Here is a 22,449-nt window from a genome sequence, read left to right as displayed (position 1 = left end):
GCCAACGCAGGCACCAAACTTCTGCATCACCGGTCCTCTGGGTCCACTCTCTTCCTGACGAGCATGGTCCCTGGAACACAGGAGCTGGATCCAAGTGTCCCTGACCGTCCAGTGGCCCTTCTGTCCAAATTTGGTGGAGGTAAGACACTGCCTTCCCATGCCAGACAGTAATCCTGTGAACTGCGTGAACTGCAGCTGCTTGGGCTTCTGTGCACTTATGCAAGACTTCCTTTGTGCACAGCCTAGCCGAGGTCCCTGTACTCTGTCCTGCATTGCCTCACTTTACTGAGTTGGATTCCGAATTCATGGGACCCTCTTTTGTTGTGCTGAGTCGACAGTTGTGCTCAGATATTCTGAATGCCTGTTCAGGTGCTTCTGTGGGTGCTGCCTGCTTCTGCATGGGCTCTCTGTGTTGCTGAGCGCCCCCTCTGGCTCCTCCTCCAAAGGGCGACCTCCTGGTCCTTCCTTGGCCCTGGTAGCACCCAAAACCTTCAACCACGACTCTTGCAGCTAGCAAGGCTTGTTTGCGATCTGTCTGCGTGGAAAAAACTCTGCATCCTCCAGCACGCCGTGGTACATCTTCTGACTAAAGGAGATGTTCCTGGCACCTTCCATTGTTGCAGAATCTTTGACTTCTTCCACCCGGAGGCAGCCCTTTTGCACCTTCATCCGGGGTTTAGTGGGCTCCTGCCCCCCCGGACACTTGCGTGACTCTTGGACTTGGTCCCCTTCCTTTACACGTCCTCAGGTCCAGGAATCCGTCTTCAATGCTTTGCAGTCAGTTGTTGTCCTTGTAGAATCCCCATCTCAACGTTACTTTCTTTCTGGGGTAGTAGGGTAACTTTACTTTTAGTTTTTGGGGTCTTGGGGTGGGGTTTCTTGGAAACCCTTAGAGTTCAGGGTAAGCTGCTCCGCTATAGCTACCTCTATCAGCCTAAGCTGCTAGAACACCTCTAATCTACTAATAAGGGATAACTGGACCTGGCACAAGGTGTAAGTACCACAAGTTACCCACTATAAGCCAGGCCAGCCTCCCACAGTATGTTATAGTGGTGTTTGGGTGTGGTGTGTGTATGTGTGTCAGGTGTGTGTAATTTGAATTGTCCAATGTGATGTTGTTTTGTTTGTGTGTGTGTATTTTGAGTGCAGCGTTATGTACCGCCAATGGTTGAATGTCCGCCGCAGTGATTCGTGGGTCATAATGTTGTGGGCGTAGTTCTGTTGGCATAACGGTGTGGGTTTTGTCATCACCAGTTTATCATATCACTGACCTTTGGTCTGGCGGACTTGTGTGTGTGTCTGTATAGTGGCAGATTTCTATGTGTTGGTCATAATACGGGTAGCGTTATACCGCTGCGGTCGCGGTATGTTGGCGGCAGTCAGCATGGCGTTAAGCAGCACTTACTGCCAATGTCATAATGAGGGCGTATGTGTCCTAACTTAACCATACACTGCACCCTGCCCTTGGGGCTACCTAGGGACTTCCTTAGGGCTGTCTTATATGTAAGAAAAGGGAAGGGTTAAGACTGGCAAGTGGGTGCACTTGCCAAGTCGAATTTACAGTTAAAAACTGCAAAACACAGACAATGAAGTGGCAGGTCTGAGACATGATTACAGAGCTACTTCTGTGGGTGGCACAACAAGTGCTGCAGGCCCACTAGTAGCATTTTATTTACAGGCCCTGGGCACCTCTAGTGCACTTTACTAGGGCCTTACTAGTAAATCAAATATGCCAAGCATGGATATCCAATGACATACACAATTTTGTATAGGAGCCCTTGCACTTTAGCACTGGTTAGCAGTGGTAAAGTGTCCAGAGTAACAAAAAACACAAAAACAGAGTCCAGCACACATCAACAACCTGGGAAACAGAGGCAAAAAGGTAAGGGAGACCACACCAAGGATGAAAAGTCTAACATCATGTATGCAGAGAAATGGTGCTTCAATCATGAATGACACCTATTAATCCAGTCCTTGTCACTCATTTGTCACTGCTGACTGAATTTAGCTAGTAAAACCTCTTTCTCAACTCTCAAACACACATTTAAGTGGGAAAATGTCATATCTGTCATATGTCGGGTGCACCCTTAAGCACAGTGCCTTGTGCTTCAGTGATTTACAAATACACTTTTCAGTTTTAACAGGTTACTTGAGCACTTTCATACCACTGAGCAAAGCCCTGCATACACTGTCTCAATGACAAAGTGTTAGAAAGGGCCTTTCTGCAGGGTCACCCCCAAACTTTTTGCCTTCCTCCTTCCCTTTTTCTTACCTCATTTTTGCTGGCTTTAGGACTCTGTGCACTTTATCACTGCTAATCAGTGCTAAAGTGCATATGCTCTCTCCTTAAAACATGGTGATAATGGCTCATGCCCAATTGGCTTAGTTAGTTTACTTGTAAGTCCCTAGTCAAGTGCACTACATGTGCACATGGCCTGTAATTTAAATGCTACTAGTGAGCTGCAGCACTGGTTGTGCCATCTACATAAGTAGCCCCCTATCCATGTCTCAGTCCTGCCTCTGCAGTGCCTGTGTGTGCAGTTTCACTGCGACTTTGACTTGGCACTTAAAAGTACTTGCTAAGCCTTAAACTCCCCTTTTTCAATCAATCAATCAATCAATAATTTATAAAGCGCGCTATGTACCCGTTAGGGTTTCGAGGCGCTGCGGGGGGGGGGGTGGTGCTGCTATCGTTCGAAGAGCCATGTCTTGAGGAGTCTCCTGAAGGTGAGGAGGTCCTGGGTCTGGCGTAGTGAGGTCGGGAGTGCGTTCCAGGTCTTGGCGGCGAGGTAGGAGAAGGATCTGCCACCAGAGGTCTTGCGCTGGATTTGGGGGACGATGGCGAGGGCAAGGTTGGCAGAGCGTAGTTGACGTGAGGGAACGTAGAAGTTGAGTCTGGTGTTCAGGTAGGTGGGTCCGGTGTCGTGTAGAGCCTTGTGTGCGTGGGTGAGGAGTTTAAAGGTGATCCTCTTGTCCACAGAGAGCCAGTGGAGGTCCCTCAGGTGAGGGGAGATGTGACATCGGCAGGGTATGTCGAGGATCAGGCGGGCGGATGCGTTCTGGATGCGTTGGAGTCGCTTGATGTCTTTTGTTGGGATGCCTGTGTAGAGTGCGTTGCCGTAGTCGAGTCTGCTACTGACGAGGGCTTGGGTCCTCGTAAAAATTTGACCGAGGCTTCCCGTGCAGTGTATGCGAGGAGGGCTCCATCGAGGTCAGCATTTACTTTCGACTTGGTTCCGGATGAAGAATTCCACTCCCAAAAAGTTTCTAGTTCTGAATTTTGGAATCTGGACCCAGGCCTCCTGTGACGTGTATCCAAAGAGGGCTCCACCGAGGTCAGCTTAAACTTGTGACTTCGTCCCAGTTGAGGAAGAATCTTCAAGAAAACAACTTAGTGTGAAGGTAAACTTTAACCGAGGCCTCCCGCAGTGTTGTCGAGCAGGGCTCCATCGCGGTAGGCCATAACTTTTGAATTTGTCCTGGTCAATTGTGAGCAGATGACCAAATTGGTGTTGTTGATTTCTAAGTACTAGAAAACATTTAGAGAGTCATTATGACCCTGGCGGTTCTGTCATGCCACACCGACGGTGGCGGCCAGACCGCCGACAGCGTGGCCGTGCAGGACCGCCAAATTATGACTTCACAAGTGAACTTGGTGCATTGAAGCCAGTTCTCCACCTGTACCGCCGGTGGGGGGGATCGCCTGGCAAAAGGTTGACCACCTTCCACCCGGCAGTCCACCTAATACCGCCTGCGGTATTTTGAGTATCCTTACCACCAGGGATTCCATGGTGGCAGCCCCGTCATGAAATCCCTGGCAGTGTGGATACTGGAAACAGGAATACTCATTCCTGTCGCCACTGCAGGACTCCCCAACCCTCTCCGTCCATGTAGGAGCACTCCAATCCGACCCCATCAGAAGCCCCACACTCCCAAGCAATGACACCCCCCTCCCCAATCTCCGATCTGTACCCCTGCACCATCCCTATTCTTTACCCCCACCCATGATCCCCATTCTGAACCCCGCACCCTCATCCATGCATGTACACACCACACTTGTATACATGCACGCACACATCCATGTTCATTCATTTACAAACATATGCACACACAGCCATGACACCCCCCTCCCTCAGCATACACACACACATACTCCTCCTACTACCGCATACATGTAGACATACTAACCCCACCTCTGCTTTCACTTGTTCACAAAAGCACACAGACACTTGCACACACATGCACACAAATACACACAACACCCCCACCACCCTCCATTCACACTCACACACACCCCCATTCAGGCTCACAACACTCAACATTCCCCCTCCCCTGTCTGTCGATCACCTTACCTGGTTGTTGTCCGGGTGGGAACAGGGTCTAGTGGAGCCTGCTCCGCTGCCAGCACCCTGTCAACACCTCACCGCCACGCTAGCTGCAATTTAGTGATATGGCAGGCAGCGTTGTGGTGACGTGGCGGTGGCAACGGAACAAGCTCCACTAGACTGCCAACTGCCAGTATGGCTGCCCGCAGCTTACCCGCCAAATAGTGGTGGTGAGCAGCCAGCAGCCATAATATGGCGGTCCAATGATGCTCATGTGGTGGGTGTGTCTTCGGCAATCTTAGAAATAGAACACTGAAGTCATAATGAGGGCCTTAATCTTTGAAAATTCTTTTCAAGGGCTCCCTTTATTGGCATTTTTCCATTTTTATGTCATTAAAAGACAACAATTTGATCTATCTATGTAGTAATTGTTGTTGGATTTTTATTGTGCTTTGTGTTTTACTTATTTACTGTTTATGGACATTAAGGCCCTCATTTTGACCCTGGTGGTCTTTTGACCACCAGGGTTAATGTGGCGGTATCACTGCCAACAGGCTGGCAGTGTATACTGCCACATTATGAATTTGGCGGGCTGGGTGCACCCAACCCGCCACATCTTCACTCATACCGCCATGGCGGTATGAACCACTGGTTCATTGGTGACCCCTCATTCCACATATGACCCCCAGTGCTATTAAGAGCTGGCCTACCGCCAGGCTTTCTGCGGTGGTACCACTGCCACAAAAACCATGGTGGTAGAGCTACCAGTGACAGGGAATTCACCCCCTCCAAGCAAACACCTAAGCCCCCTACCCCATGGCTCCTGAGAGTAACAGCACTCCCCAAGCCCCCACCCCCCTAGGGTAATAGCACCCCTCAACCTCCCACCCTCCAACCCCTCCCCACAATCATACACACACACATCCACACACACGAGGCATACACCGGTGAACCACAACTTCCATACACGTATTCACTCACACTCATCCATACATGCATTTAATTACACATACTCAAATGCATACATACTAACATGCAGACACGCACTCACTGTAACATTCATACACGCATTCACTCACATGCATACAACCACGCATACATCACAATACTCACAGACGCATACACACATGCACACACACATTCAAACACAGACACTAACACCACACACTCACACACAACACCCTCCACCCCATCCACTGACGGATGACCGACTTACCTGCTCCAGGGAGAAGGTCTCCAGAAGGGAACAGGAAGGGGCGCTGCTACCACCAGCAGCAGCCCGCCAGCAGGACACCGCCAGGCCAGATGTATGGTCAAAATATGGCTGGCAGTGTCCTACTTCTGGGGAGGTGCAGGTGGTAGCACTGACCATGCGCCTTGTCTGCCAGCATGGCTGCTGCCACATTTCCACGCTAATTGTGGCAGAAACCTGGCAGTATCCATATTATGGCGAACGAAAGACCACCAGCATTGGTGGTCTTCTAGCGGTCATGGCTTTGGTGGTCTCGTTTGAGACCGCCAAAGTCATAATGAGGACCTAAATGCTTCACACGTCTGTGTCCTAAGGTAAGCATTACAGCTAATTGCCAAGCTATCTGTTCTGTGTGAGCCACTCACCTGAATTCCAGGCATTCCGATGGGTTGATGACAATTCCCTAACCCCGGTGAGGACTAACGTGACCACAAGACCTCAAGTGGAAAGGGGTTTTGGGAAGAGAAAAAGAGAAAATACCAGCTTCTGCTTTGTGGACTTCAGAATTGGACTGCTGGTCCCTGGACTGTCTATTGTGTTGGGCGTCAGGGCTTCTGATATTTCAAAATACTGGGTTCTTGGTTTTGTAGGTTTCTAGCCTGCAAAAGAATTACCTAATTAATACATAGAACTTGCATAAACTATTATACATTGCATTACTGTTGACACATTGCGCATACAATGTTTTAATGTGGGGGAGGCCCTATGGCCTACCCTAGAGCTTATCAACCACCACCACCAACTCCCTGGGGCTAAATTAAATCAGTATGTGGGAGGCATGCACGCCCCTGCAGCTCAGAAACCACCACCTCCCTGGGGAAAAGATAAAGTTGGATAAGGGGAATGCTGTGCAGCCCCCCTGCAGCCCCAAGGACCACCACCTTCCCAGGGCAAATGTTGAATTATATGCATGGGCCTCGCAGTCCGGCCAAAAGGACAAATGATAAATTGTATGCAAGGGGGGCTCATGCCCCCCATATCTCCACATACCACCACCCACTGGGTCTAAAATAAAACAGTGAAAAGGATCTGTTGTCGACCCCCTGCCTTGGGGACCACTACCTCCCCGAGGCAAATACAAAATTGGAGGGGGGGCGTGTCCCCCCATGCCCCAGGGACCACAACCTACCTGGGGCAAAATGTTGTATTTGTGTGGGGAAGGCCCATCACCCACCTCCCCGGGGCACTCATCATTCTGTGCGGGGGTGCATAGCTCCCCTGCAGCCCCAGGGAACACCACGTCCCTGGTGCTATGTTAAAAAAGTGAAGGGGGTCTGTTTCGGACATATGGCCCTGCGGACCACCACCTACCCAAGGCTGTTTTCATTGGAAAAGGGCCATGTGACCCACCTCAAGGAGCCCCTATTGGCCCTGTGGACCACACCCCAAGGACCAGCTCCTGCTATGTCCTGGGTGTCCATCCCCTGGACATATCTGTTTGCTGTGGCTTGGCTGCAGCTTTAGAAGCTGCACACAAGTCACAGCAAACAAGCAGTCGGAAAGCAGAGTTTTCATCATCTGTCTTCCCTGCATGCAGATATGCATGCAGGGAAGACAGATGAAAACATCGCTCCAGCAAGCAGGTAGCTGATATGAAAAGAAGCTACCTGTTTTCTGGAGCAATGCCGGTTCATGCAGGAGGGGGCAGATGGCTGGGGACATCGGGGAGGCCTTGAGGCTCCCCCTGAGGACCAAAGATAGAACGCAATAGGTGAAAAATACATTTAAAACTGAAAAATCAGCAGGGACCTCAGGGGAGGCCTTGAGGCTCCCCCTACCGTCCCAAATAGCCTGTAAAGGGCAATAAAAAGGCTTTATTATAACAAAATAATAATAACCTAATGGTTACGGTGAGAGACTTTCTCACTGAGAGTTGAGGGGTTCGACTCCAGGTGTATCCAGTGTATTTTCCCTCCCTTATTTTATTTTCAACAGCAAACATTAAAGGATCATACAGAAAGGTTATCTTACTCTTTTTAATTAACAAATATATTGTTTTTTTTCAATTTGTGCAGAAATATCTCATTCGAGGAATATCATCCATCAAAACATAAAAAACTCTCTATCTCTCTCCCTCTTAATTTCTCTCTCTCTTTCGATCTCTTTTTCCCACTCATGCACTCACTCAGACCCTTATACCACCACTCACAGGCCCACTCAGACGCTCATGCACAGACTCAAAGACCCACTCACACCCTCATGCACCCACACATAGACCTGTGCAGTCTTTGAAGCACCCACTAAGACACTGATGCACACACTCTCACACCCAGACAGAGACTTTCACAGCCACTCCCATCCCCAGATACACTCTCTTACACCTATTCTCACACCCAGAGAAGCAGGCAGTGGTCATCTCCCGCAGCACACAGCCATGGGGATGTGCGCAGTGTGGTGTTGGGTGATTAGGGTGGGTTGGCCAAAGGGTCTGGCTGCAGGCAAGGCCTTGCGGGCAACCCCTGCTACTCATTGGTGAAGGCCATGCATGGTGCAAGTTTGGGTACTTAGAGGAGCCTCAGGTCCTGGTCCTGTGGCCAACCACCACTGAGTACTGACAAAGGTCATGCGTGGCAGTGATAGGATTAATGTATGAAGTTGAAAATTACTATACGTTAAAAAACACATAGAAGTTCAGTGAAAAAACAAAGGTTACATAGGCGTTATAGTTAGGAAATAGAATTTAAAAAAGCTAAGAAATTCACTTAAAAAAAACAAAGGTTACAGGGACATTATAGTTTGATGGCTATAGTGGCTGATTGAGTGCATGTGTGCATGTGTGGGTGGATAAGTGACTGCATAAGTGGTGCATGGGTGATTTACTGAGTACATGAGTATAGGGCATGAGTGGTGTATGGATGATTATCTGACTATATCACTGCTTGTATAGGTGAGTATGTAAGTGCCTGAGTGCACGTAGGAGTATTTGAGTGAGGGAATAACTGGATATATGGATAGGTCTGTGAATGTATGAGTAGATGTATGTCTGACTGGGTCTATGAATGGCTCTGTGGACTGAGAGACTGGACACATTACTAGGTGTATGAGTGAGTAAGTGACTGCATTAGTGTATATGAGACTGAGTAAGTGGATGACTGTACATATGAATGAGTGAGTGAGCGCATCATTGTATGTATGTGCCAATGAGTAGGTGTATGAGTGGTTATATGGGTAAGTGAGTCACTGCATAAAAGTGTGTATGGATAATTGTGAGGATGCTCAAGTGTATGTATGCCTGACTGAATGAATGTAAGAGTGGTGCATGGCTGACTGAATGAGGGTTTGAGTGCAGGTTTTGGTGACTGAGTGCATCAGTAAATGAATGCATAAATGGCTCTATTGAAAGAGTGAGTGGGTATATGTCTGCCTCAATCAGTGACTGAGTATGTGCATGTGTATACACTTGAGTGAGTAAATGAGTGTTTGAGCTCATGGGTGTATGTATAGGTGAGTAAGTGAGTCGATGAGTGCATTGATGGTTGAGTGAGTGAGTCTATCAGTGGTGTAGGATTGGCTGAATGAATGTATACATGATACTTGGGTGACTGAGTGAGTGGATAAGCACATTTAAAGGTAAATGAATTTACAATTGCTGCATGGGTGACTGACTGTTTGCATAAGTCCATGAATGGATTAGGGAGTGAGTGTATGAGAGGTCAATTGGAAAATTACTAAGAACATGAGTGCGCTTATATTTGAGTGACAGAGTGTATGACTACTTGACAGTTTGTAATGGTACACATAATATTGAAATACGATACACACAGAGAAAACTAATTGGAAAGTGTAGCAAGAGTTCTGTATATTTATAAATAATTTCAGTAAGGACAATATGTCTATGTTTGAAGAAACTCTGTTCATAAAACTTTGTTCAACTGCATCTGGTAGTGGAAAAGAAAAAGACGATAAAGATGGATTAGAATATACTGTTCAAACATAGACAAGTATTACAAGAGTCATTACTTATACTGTAAGAATACATTACACTGTTGTATATGTATCATTTTGATTGTTTTACAGTTCTCAGCTTATTTACTCCTTCATCTTAAACCATGTTTTTTTATAAGGCATCATCTTCAAACAGTGGGGAAAAAACAATCAATTGATTGTGGAAAAAAACAACGCTGCATAATATATCACTACAAATAAGTGATACTATGCTTTGCACTCACTGCGTTTTTTCAATTATTACTGTTTGCTCTAATTCCTACAGTAGTCAAAACAAGATTTTTTTTTTTTTTTTTAAATGCAGGTATTATATATGCCACAATATCTAAAAATAATGTGGTGTACTGTTGAATTTGATGCTCTTGAAAACATTATCCCTGCTTGGCCAAATTATGTATACAGTGATCATAATCCATGCTCATCGCAACATACACAGGACTACTTTTCGTTAGTTAGCATGTAGAAGTTTCATTAAAGAAACAAAAGGGAACATTTTCTTTACTTTAGAATTAATTGCATTGCTTGATAGTGAGGCTGCTGTAATTGGAATATCCTTCCATTTTCACACTTCAATTTGTCTGTGTTGCATTTACTTCCTATATTGACTTCTTTCTGCAATATTAAAAGGTGTCTTGAGATTTGAAGATTTATTTGAAAGAAATTATGCCTAATAGGCCAAATGATATCTAGAAAACACATAAAGCATGTATCGCAAACACTGTGTCCACTTGTTTAATCATTAGTTTTCATTAGAACGTTGATCGAAGAAACAGAAGATATGAATTTTGTTGTTTGAAGGGATTTTTTTGTTTGTACTTTAGGTGATGTCATTGCATTCTGTCCATCCACTTTTGCTTTTTAAATACACAGTGTAGCATCCAAAGGATATATGAAGTCCTTTATGATAGATGATAGCCAAAGTAGTGAAAGTTCTTCCTGAAAATGATATTTGCACTGCTTGAAGTTTGTAATTTCATTCTCCAATTTAGAACCAACTACTTTGCATTATAACAACATTAAAATAACATATTTTCCTGTTCTTCGCAGAAATAATGAACAGGCAAGCTGTGATCTGCAGTTTGGGCAGATTATATTTTAGTAACCTTTTCTATACAGTTTGTGAAAAAGTACAGTTTAACAATCCGGTAAAATTAAATGCAGAAATTATTCAGAGTTGATAGTGTACATGTATGAGAACAGTGTTCACACTCATGGATCCATTTGTAACTGAGTCCAAATGGTCATCAATATTTACTTAATCTTGTTTTAAGACTCCAAGCATTGCCATCATAAATTCCTGTATATCTTGCTGAGTGATCACAGTAAATGTTATAGATCCAGTACATATACCTAAAAGATCTTGGGTCCCTGAAGCTGAATGTTTTACAGATTTGTCATTCATTAGACATTGTAATAAATTATATAGAATAATCAATATATTTGGTAAGAGAATGTGTTATATTTTCTATATTGATTATATGTATAACAGTCAACTCTTTTGTCTTGAAATCCATGTTCTATTTTTGTTTTAACTCAATTGAAAATGTCTCTCTGTTCATTGTTCAGTTGTTCAACTAATTGTTCTAGATTCACAGAGTCCTCTCTTATTTGCTGCATTGCAATCTCAACTTCATTCAATGCTATAGCTGCCTAATTTTGAAATACTGGTTCTCAAACAGGATCTTGACTTGCTGGTGTAGAACTTTGGCTGCTCTGTGAACTGTCCCTGGCTATTTTAGCTGCAATAGTTTCTACTTGTTCAACCTCATCTTCCAATATTTGTACGTATTTTGGAAAGATAGAACACTGAATAGTACCTTTTACAGCACTGAATAAATCTTTTTAACAGTCAAAGGTGCTCATTATGACATTTGTGGTAAATGGCGCTTACCGCCATGCTGACGGCTGCCAACTTACCGCCACGCTGGCGAATATCCATATTATGACACAGACCCCAATCCGACAGAATATAGCCACATACACCAATCCGGCAGATCAAAGGTCAATGACAAACCTGGTGGTTCCAAAACCCACACTGTTATGCCAACAGAACAACCCCCATCATGTTATGATGCACGAATCACCATGGCAGACATTCAACAGCGGTAAACCATTGGCAGTACATACCGCTGCGCTCACAATGGACACCCATATACAAAACAACACTACATTGGACAATTCAAACAACGCACACCTGACACCCATACACACACCACACGCACACACCACTATAAAACACACACACACTTTACCCACAACACTGTACCAACAACTACTGCCACCACAAGACTGAGACGAGCACAGAGACAATTAGACACACACACCACTCACACCCATACATACCTCACGCACTCCACATCACACACCCCACCACATCACCCAACACACCCTCACCAACACACATCACACAATACCCATGGCACCACAAAAGCACCCCATTTTCACTGAGGAAGAGTTAAGGGTCATGGTGGAGGAAATTGTCAGGCTAGAGCCACAGATCTTTGGAGCACAGGTACAGCAGATATCAACAGCAAGGAGGATGGAGCTATGGAAGAGAATAATGGACAGGGTCAATGCCATGGGACAGCATCCATGAACAAGGGACGACATCAGGAAGAGGTGGAATGACATACGTGGGAAGGTACGTTCCATAGCAGCAAGACACCAGCTCACCATACAGAGGACTGGTGGTGGACCCCCACTTCCTCCCTCGCAACTCACAGCATGGGAGGAGCAAGTCTTGGCATTACTGCATCCTGAGGGACTCGTCGGAGTTGGAGGAGGACTAGACACTTGTAAGTCTAATTTTAACAATTATCACCCCCATACCTGCATGCCATTACACACCGTCACCCTCACTCCCATCACTCCACCACATCCCAGACACTCACCATCACATCTCAATAATCCCAATGCCAAGCCCTGCATGCTGTGCCAATGCATGGGCACTCATCACCAAAGCATGCATAGCATAGGAAAACTAACATAACCACAATACGCCAAAATACACAAGCAAAAGCTGGCAGGGGAACAACAACCATAGAGCGGAAGCTACAGAAGTACAAATGTTAGGCACCTGAAGCATAATATATCATTTACATCCCCACAGGTATCCCAGCCAATGTCACTGGAGAGGATGTGCCACCACTATCCAGTCCCCCAACAGAGCAGTCCCACAGTGGTGACAGTAACTTTGGCCTTCAGGATCTGGATGATCTACCTGGCTCATCAGGGACCACTGGACAGCCGGTCACCCAAGCCCACTCACAGACCACCACAGAGCCTCCCCCATCAGGATCCAACACCACAGCTCCCACCCCGCTGTCCACAGGACACGTCAATCAGCAGTGTGCCCACCTGTACAGGGACCCCAGGCCACACCTCGCACACAAAACAATCAGAGACCTGGGGTCAGTGGCAGTGGGCACACGGTTCAGGGGTACAGAGGCACAGGCCAACAGGGACACTGTCAGGACTGCTGTGTGCACGGGGAGGACAGGTGCAGGGAACCGACTCTACTAGAGGCACTCTTCGAGATCGTGGGAGCCTACCAACATTCCCAGGATATGATGGGCCAGATCCTAGACAACGTTCAGAAGAACAGGCAGCTGCAGGAGGGACAGTATCAGTTGGTCAGGGAGGACTTGCAGGCAATCAACAACACCCTGATCTCCATAGCAGGGGTGCTGGCAGAGATGGCCAACAGAAAGAGGGAGACAGCAGCACACCAGCAGGCCCCTGCCACCAGCCAGACATCTGAACAGACCTCCACTTACACTGCCGCTAGTACCCAGCAGGCCCCGCCACAGGACCCACAGGCCCACCAGCATCCCTCCCTCTGCAGAAGGTGAACCACCCCGCAAACATTCCCTGTGAACCAAATGGAAGCCAAAGACACTTGCCAAGACCACCGTCAGGAAATGAGACTCTCCTGATTGTCCCCCTTGTGTCCCACGCAGTCACCTTGTCCACTTTGAACTGCCATTGCTCCCCTTCCATGTCCCAATGGTCAATGCACCTGTGCTGCAAACAGACTGGAACAATACCCTGGACTTTCCTTCATCATCATCCCATTCCATTGCACTTCCCCACCTATATTTTACACCCTTGGATAAAAATCGATTACTAGTATTTCATGTATTGCAAATTTGTATTGATTGAAATAGCTACAACCATTGAAATGAACTGCACATTGAATGAGAATAGAGGTAATGACCTGTAACTGGCTGTTGTGATCACACCAGGACAAAGTTGTCATATCACCAACATCTGCAAAAATAAAATCCATAGGTAACAGTAAGTAGGGCAAAGAAGTGGGTAATGCCAGCATGCCAATGCCACAAAGAATACAAGAATAGTCATAGAAATGTGACGTTGCAATGTCTCACCTGTGTGTGATTGGAAGTACTGACGTATCACTAATGTTCTGTTGTCCACATCCTCATCCTCTGTCTACTCATCCTCACTGTACTCAGGGTCCACTGCTGCCAGAGGGGCATCTCCAGTCTCCTCCTCCTGCAGAAAAGGTACATGCTTTCTGAGGGCCAGGTTGTGCAACATGCAGCATGCCACTACAATCTTGCAGACCTTCTTGGGTGAGTAGCTCAGGGATCCACCTGTCAGATGGAGGCACCTGAACCTGGCCTTCAGGAGGCCAAAGGTCCTTTCAATGATCCTTCTGGTTTGCCCATGTGCCTCATTATAACATTCTTCTGCCCTTGTTCTGGCATTCCTCACAGGGGTCAGCAGCAATGTTAGGTTTGGGAAGCCAGTGTCACCTGCTAATATTGAGGGACAACATTTAGCCACGCACTATCCTGTATGGCCAACACCGTAGGCATACACCAACATATACTAGGTGGGATCCAGGGCTCACCTATTAGCCACACCCTGTGCCTCTGTAGTTGGGACATTGCATTTGGGATGCCCCCTCCAAGAACCAGTAGGGAAGACACTTGAGCGATCATACCCTGCACTCCAGAGGACAAAGCAATGGGCATGTTTCCCCCTCCGGAACCAGTGGGGAAGACACCGACTTGAGAGACTGTGGCCTTGCACTCCCCAGGTCAAAGAGCAATGGGCATGGTGCCCCCTCCAGGACCAGTGGCCTTGTTGCCGCATCCGGCTGAGGTGCCCGCCTCACTCTGAGGTGCCTGCCTATTTGACAACTGATGTCCCTGCAATGTTCTATCCTGATTGGTGCAGGATTTGAGTGGGACCTTGGACTGTGCCCTGTGGCCATGTGGGCCCTTTGAAGTATGGACTGGGCAGTGTCCCTTTTTTAAACAAGTTCACATATCTGTTTCATGGCCCAATCGGATTGTTGATTTTATATTTGGACCAATTACAATCACTTTTGTCAATTCCTGTTGTCCTTGCATTATTCTGCAGTTTTTCAGGTTCAAATTGTTTTTGTAATGCATCTGCTTGTGTGTATGGCGTGTGTGTGAGGTGTTGTGCGTGTGTGTGTCACTCATGTTTTCCTCCCACCCTCCCTTGTGTGCTAGGCGGCTGTTCTCACCATCGTCGTTGTCGCCGGCGTAGGTTTTCCAGGTGGAGCATAACATAGAAGATCATCGGAAAGACTTCCAGTTCGGGTTCCATGGTGGTGTGGTTCTTCCCTGTGTCTCCAATGGTGAGTCCTTTGACTTTTGTGCTCTGTTTCCGCCTGTCTTTTGATGGCATTAGTGGCAGATTGTAGGGTCAAAATATGGTGGGCGGTACTTTGTCTTCCGCCTGGCTGTAGGCGGCTACCGATGTGGTGACTGTTGTTTCCGCCCTGGCGGTCGGTGTGCTACATTGGCTGCCTTTCGGAGATGTCACCGCCATGGTCATAATTTAGCGGTACTTACCGCCAGCCTGTTGGCAGTACTACAGCCACTTTATCCCCCACCGCCAGGGTTGTAATGAGGGCCATAGTGTCAAGTTAGATCTGATTCTGCTCACCATGGTTTAAAGAGTTGCAATAGTGTCAAGTAGAAAAACTCTATCTGGAGTTTGCCAACTGAACTTTCAATGAATAATTAGATTTCCCTTGTTGTGTCTTACCAGTCAACCATCACATCCAGTAACTGCAAATCTTCCTTCTTCAATGTTTCTGAGACATTAGTTCTGTATGTATAATACTGTAGTACTTCATAGAGACACGTATTTTCTAGAGGGACTCTTCTTGGTGGTATGCTTCCAGCATGTTAGTCTTCAGAATGTCTCTACTTTTGGGATCAACTTTTGGAAGATACTCTATTTCTGGAAAAGACTTAAATACTCATTACAACTGCTTGAAAAACCTAGGCTTACCCCCACACTTCCTATGGACTTTGAGAACAAACTGATGGATTTCAATCTATCTGCACATTCATAACATCCAATTTTCCTATGTGAAAACATTTCCAAGCTAAAACTGTATAATATTTTGCACAGATGTTGCTCTGATGAAATCTCTTCCCACATTTCTGTATTTTCTGCCTTTGTTATGTAAGAAGTGACATAGAAAGCTACAGCAATAGAATTATCAGCAACAAATTGTATGTCCATGTTTGCATTCGACCTCTTTAAAATAGGAGGGTTGTAGTCATCTATATATTATGAAGCTTCTGTTCTTCTGATGTTGTTGGTATTGTTTGGTGATGTCCATGTCAAGTTGTGTATCACTCCAGACAAAAAGTGATTCTCTCTTCGTTCTGAGATAACAGAACGTGGAAATCCAAAACAAAATTTTGTAGAAAATTTTGTTTTTGATTTGTATGTCCAATCACAATATTTGTCACACCTGTGTTTTTGGAATCATACAACTTGTTGTCTCAACCCATTGTCAGCATTTACGTTTTGAATGGCACAGCGCACATACTGCTCTATGACAGAAAAGACAGAGGCCCTCATTCTGACCCTGGCGGTCGGTGATAAAGCGGCGGCCAAGCCGCCAACAGGCCGGCGGTCTAAAATATGCAATTCTGACCCTGGCGGGAACCGCCAACACAGCCCGCCAACTTAACACTCTGCCCGCCACAGCGGTACAAACAAACAGCGCGGCGGTTCCCGCCAACAGCCCGGCGGCAGACAAAGTACCGCCCACCCTATTACGACCCACCAATCTGCCACCTTTTCCGGGGCGGGAGCACCGCCGATAAGAACACGGCGGAAACAGACTACGAACGGGAAAACGCTCACCTCTACGCACTCCACGCGAGATTCCGGCAGTATGGAGCCAGAGTTGCAGGTCATCCCCGCACTCCTATTCCTCCTCATATACCAGGAGCACGCCCGGCGGCGCGGAAGACATCGGTGAGTACGGCACCTACGACACAGGGGAGGGAAAAGATTACCGGCACACACCCACCCACCCACACCCACTACAACCCACACATCAATGCATTCCCACAGATCACTGTCACAACCCACAAACCACCCCCCTCCGAAATAATGCAAAGACCAAAAGAAGAGATCATAAACGGGCAGATATATTGAAATATGTACACCAGTAATCCCAATAAATAAATAAACTATGTACAAAATATATACAGCTACTAAATGTAGTCCAACCACTGTCCGTGGATCACAGGGGTCCTGTGCAAAGGGGCAAGGCCCAGTCCCACGACAAGAACTCCACGGAGAGAACACTGCAGGGGCATCAGAAAGAAAATAGGACAGGCACCTCAGGGGGAAGGGAAGGGGGGGCACCTCAGCCACTTGAGTACACGACGCCAGATCCATGAGGGGACTCCATGACCACTGGCCCATCCTGGGGAGAGCAAAGCCACAGTCCAAACAGTCCATACAGTGGGTGGCCTGCCCACTGGGCCATCCTGGGGAGAGCAAAGCCACAGTCCATACAGTCCATACAGTGGGTGGCCTGCCCACTGGGCCATCCTGGGGAGAGCAAAGCCACAGTCCATACAGTCCATACAGTGGGTGGCCTGCCCACTGGGCCATCCTGGGGAGAGCAAAGCCACAGTCCATACAGTCCATACAGTGGGTGGCCTGCCCACTGGGCCATCCTGGGGAGAGCAAAGCCACAGTCCAAACAGTCCATACAGTGGGTGGCCTGCCCACTGGGCCATCCTGGGGAGAGCAAAGCCACAGTCCATACAGTCCATACAGTGGGTGGCCTGCCCACTGGGCCATCCTGGGGAGAGCAAAGCCACAGTCCATACAGTCCATACAGTGGGTGGCCTGCCCACTGGGCCATCCTGGGGAGAGCAAAGCCACAGTCCATACAGTCCATACAGTGGGTGGCCTGCCCACTGGGCCATCCTGGGGAGAGCAAAGCCACAGTCCAAACAGTCCATACAGTGGGTGGCCTGCCCACTGGGCCATCCTGGGGAGAGCAAAGCCACAGTCCATACAGTCCATACAGTGGGTGGCCTGCCCACTGGGCCATCCTGGGGAGAGCAAAGCCACAGTCCATACAGTCCATACAGTGGGTGGCCTGCCCACTGGGCCATCCTGGGGAGAGCAAAGCCACAGTCCATACAGTCCATAACAGACCCCACTGCCACTGGAGGAGGCAAGTTGGCCAGAGGACATCCTGCAGCCCTGCCCGAGATAGATCCTGCCCTGCCACGTCTGCCAAAGGGCCAGCGGTTCTTGCCCTGAAGGGCCCAGTTCAGCGGTTCTTGAGACGGCGGGGCCCAGTTCAGCGGTTCTTGCCTTGAAGGGCCCAGTTCAGCGGTTCTTGAGACGGCGGGGCCCAGTTCAGCGGTTCTTGAGACGGCGGGGCCCAGTTCAGCGGTTCTTGCCTTGAAGGGCCCAGTTCAGCGGTTCTTGAGACGGCGGGGCCCAGTTCAGCGTTTCTTAAGACGGCGGGGCCCAGTTCAGCGGTTCTTGAGACGGCGGACGGTCTATGGCCAACTGCTAATTGCCTGGTGGTGCCCTCCTGGGCAGCGGGGATGGTGCTCCTTCACTGCCCACCTGGGCTGTGGGTGGTGGGGCCCTCCTGGCCAGCTGGGCTGGGTCCTCCCTGGGCAGCGGCTATGGGGGTGGTGGGCTCTCCCGGGGCAGCTGTGCCGGTTCCTCCCGGGGCAGCGGCTATGGGGGTTGTGGGCTCCTCCTGGGCAGCAGGCCTGCTGCCTGACCTCTCCAACTTGCTGCCCTTGCCCTCCTTAGTCGTCGGCCTGTGGCCCTTTCCTCCCTTTGGAGCTGTGGCTGGTGACTGTCTCTGGGTGGTGTCCGGGGGGATGTAGAAGGCGGGCTCCTGCGGCGCCCCTTCCGCCTTCTGCTCCTCTTCCCAGGGGGTGGGCTGGCTGTCCCCTTGCTGCTGGGCGAAGATCCAGACATGCGGGCTGGCGGGCTCCAATACCCCTGCACCCTTGTCAAGGGGGCTGCAGGGCTGGTGGTGGCTGAGGTGCTCTTCTTACCCCGACGAGAAGGAGGGGGGGGCTCAGGGTCAGGAAAGAAGTTAGTAGTGGCGAGGAAGAGCTTCTTGGGACAATGGAGAGTGGTAGGTACAGTGGGAATGGGAGTGGAGGGAGAGGATGTGGTTGTAGGTGAGTCACGTTTGCTGTCTTTGGGTGCAGGTGCAGGAGGGATAGGCTGTCGTGAGGTGGATGGCTGTTGGGTGGGTGGGTGGCTGCGTTTGTGTGGTGTGGAAGAGGGGGTGACAGACACAGTGGGAGAGGACACAGGGGACGTGTAAATGGCAGTGGGGGTGGTGACTGCACGTGTGCGGACTGGAGTGGAGGGTGTGCTGGTGATGGAAACACTGGCTGATGGTGAGGTGAATGGAGGTGTGAGTGTAGACGTCACAGGGAGGGAGGAGGGAGACGAGGAGGTGGGGGTCACAGAGGTGGTAGTGACTGTTGGCATGTCTGCATCGGAATGTTGCGTGTGTGAATGTCTGCGTGATCTGTGGTGCTTATGTTTGGATGAGCTTCTCTTGGGTGTTGAGGTGTGTGCAGGCTGGTCTGATGGTGTGGGTGGGACAGGCAGAGGAACAAGAGACTGGGAGGAGGGAGTTAGTAGAGGCAGGCAGGAGACAGGGACAATGGCTGCCGTCAGTGCTGAGGCCAGAGCCTGGAACGATCGCTGATGGGCAGCCTGACCCGAATGAATGCCCTCCAGGTACGCATTGCTGCGATGAACCTCCCTCTCCACCCCCTGGATGGCATTCAAAAGGGTAGTCTGCCCAACAATGAGCGTTCGGAGGAGGTCAATGACCTCCTCACTGAGGGCAGCGGGGGTAACAGGGGCAGGGCCTGAGGTGCCTGGGGCGAAGGAGATGCCCGGCTTCTTGGCAGAGCGGGCACGGGGCGAACGCGGAGGGGCTGCTGGGAGGGCGGAGATGGTGCGCTGGGTGGCGGCTGTACCTGTAATGGCGGGGGGCACGGATGGTGCCACCCCCGCAAGGGAGCCCCCTTCCGAGGACGTGTCCGTGTCGCTGCAGGCTCCAGTCGTCCCCGTCGTGGAGCTCCCCTCGCCCTCCGTCTCACTGGTCCAGTCTGACTCTGTGGCATGGCCCTCCTGGGCAATGTGAGATGCAGCTCCCTCCTGCCCCGATGCCACTTCTCCGCCTGATGATGCTGATGCACACAAGCACAGAAAGACAAACAAAAAGGGGGGGGGAGAGAGAAATAAAGGGATATTGAGTACATGGATCTCCGGTACAGTTAGCGGACATGACAGACACAGATGCCCCCTGCACTAAGTTGCGCACTTGGGGTACGCTACGCATTCCGTGGAACATGGCCTACACGCCTAGAGTTGACAACTGCACCCATGGATGACACGGCCCAGGGATGGCTGTACTGACAAACTACTGAGGGTGGTGGCTGGGGACACAGGGGCTTACGGGGGTGCCCAGCCTACAGATATCGCCCTGGCCTAGGGGGACCCCCAGCCCTCCTCCCCCACCCAGACACCTCCACTGCGCGACAACAGAGTAGATAATGCTTGTACTCACCCCCTTGTGTCTGCTGTGCTGCCCTCACGCGCCCATCCAATTCAGGGTAGGCCACCGCCAGGATCCGGAACATCAGGGGGCTCAGTTGACGGCAGGCACCCCGCCTACGTTGGGAGGCCATCCCCAGCAGAGACTCGGCGGTCTTCTTGGTCCCGCGGCGGATGTCCTCCCACCTCTTGCGGCAGTGGGTGCCCCGTCGATGGTGGACCCCCAGGGCCCGGACTTCCTTGGCGATGGCACGCCAAATCCCGATCTTCTCATGGGCGCGGACCTATGTGACACGTACAGGGAGGGAGAAATACCACGTTCAAGTTTCTCAGCATTTTCCTTTCCAGTGGCCCAACGCCCCCCATCCCCGCCAGGCCCCCCGCCATGCCCAACATGCCCCCCATCCCCGCCAGGCCCCCCGCCATGCCCCCGCCATGCCCAACATGCCCCCCACCCCGCCAGGCCCCCCGCCAGGCCCCCCGCCATGCCCAACATGCCCCCCATCCCCGCCAGGCCCCCCGCCATGCCCAACATGCCCCCCATCCCCGACAGGCACCCCGCCATGCCCCCCGCCATGCCCAACATGCCCCCCATCCCCGCCAGGCCCCCCGCCATGCCCAACATGCCCCCCATCCCCGCCAGGCCCCCCGCCATGCCCAACATGCCCCCCATCCCCGCCAGGCCCCCCGCCATGCCCCCCGCCATGCCCAACATGCCCCCCATCCCCGCCAGGCCCCCCGCCATGCCCAACATGCCCCCCATCCCCGCCAGGCCCCCCGCCATGCCCCCCGCCATGCCCAACATACCCCCCATCCCCGCCAGGCCCCCTGCCAGGCCCCCCGCCAGCCCCAACATGCCCCCCATCCCCGCCAGGCCCCCAAGCCAGCCAGTGGCCCCAAATCCATATTGAATTAAACTCACTTGTTGGTCTGGAGGACCGTAGAGTAGCGCATACTGGGGGAGGACCCCATCCACAAGTTTCTCCAACTCCTCTCCAGTGAAGGCAGGGGCCCTTTCCCCAGTCGCAGCAGCCATTGTCCCTTCCAGACCGAGGTCACAGCAACACTTGCAGTATAGGTCCTCTCCTGTGAAAGTTCAAGTCGCAAGTGGATAAGTAGATAGAAAATGGCGGTCACGTCCGCGGCGGTGCGTACCGCGGCGGTGCGTCCCGCCACCGCCGGCGCCCTTCGCCATTGGCTCCTGAAACCCATAGGCTTCAATGTTAACCAATGCGGCTTCGCGCCGCGGTCTTCGCCCGCCGCCCGCCGCGGTGTGCCACGCCAGCGCATTGACCTCACATCCCATTGTCACACTTCACAGGTCAGGCAGCCGCCATTTCCAGGGCCCACATGGCTCAATTTCAACTGCGTCACACAGGCCTAGGCCTTGCATAGCCACTCAGACACGCCATTCACTGCATAGAGAATCGTATACTGTGCTAGCTGTGAGTACGTACCTGTGGGTGGCTTGACTGTGTGCTCCATGTTGTCCTTCCTAGGCACCGTCCGCTGGGTTGGGCGAGGAGACGGATGAATCCTCCTGTGTACCGACCGCTGGTGGACCTGTCGACAATGGAAGAACGCCACATTATCATGACCTACCGTCTTAACCGTGCCACTATCCATGAACTGTGTGCCCGGCTGGAGCCCGACCTGATGTCCCCCATCCGCCAACCCACAGGGATTCCCCCTCTGGTGCAGGTCATGTCAGTACTACATTTCTTGGCAAGTGGGTCATTTCAGACAACCGTGGGAATTGCTTCCGGGATGTCTCAGCCCATGTTTTCGAAGATGTTATCCAGAGTGTTGTCTGCCCAGATGAAATCCGTGAGGAACTACATCATTTTCCCTGAGGTGGGCGAAATGGCTACAGTGAAGGGTGATTTCTACGCCCTTGGACATATTCCCAACGTAATTGGTGCCATTGATGGGACCCATGTGGCTTTGGTTCCCCCAAGAGACAGGGAGCAGGTGTACAGGAACAGGAAAAATTACCATTCAATGAACATCCAGGTGGTGTGTTTGGCTGACCAGTACATCTCGCAT

The sequence above is a fragment of the Pleurodeles waltl genome, chromosome 2_1 (genome assembly GCF_031143425.1).
Source record: "Pleurodeles waltl isolate 20211129_DDA chromosome 2_1, aPleWal1.hap1.20221129, whole genome shotgun sequence".
Taxonomy (NCBI): Eukaryota; Metazoa; Chordata; class Amphibia; order Caudata; family Salamandridae; genus Pleurodeles; species Pleurodeles waltl.
Note: the sequence above shows the minus strand (reverse complement) of the source record.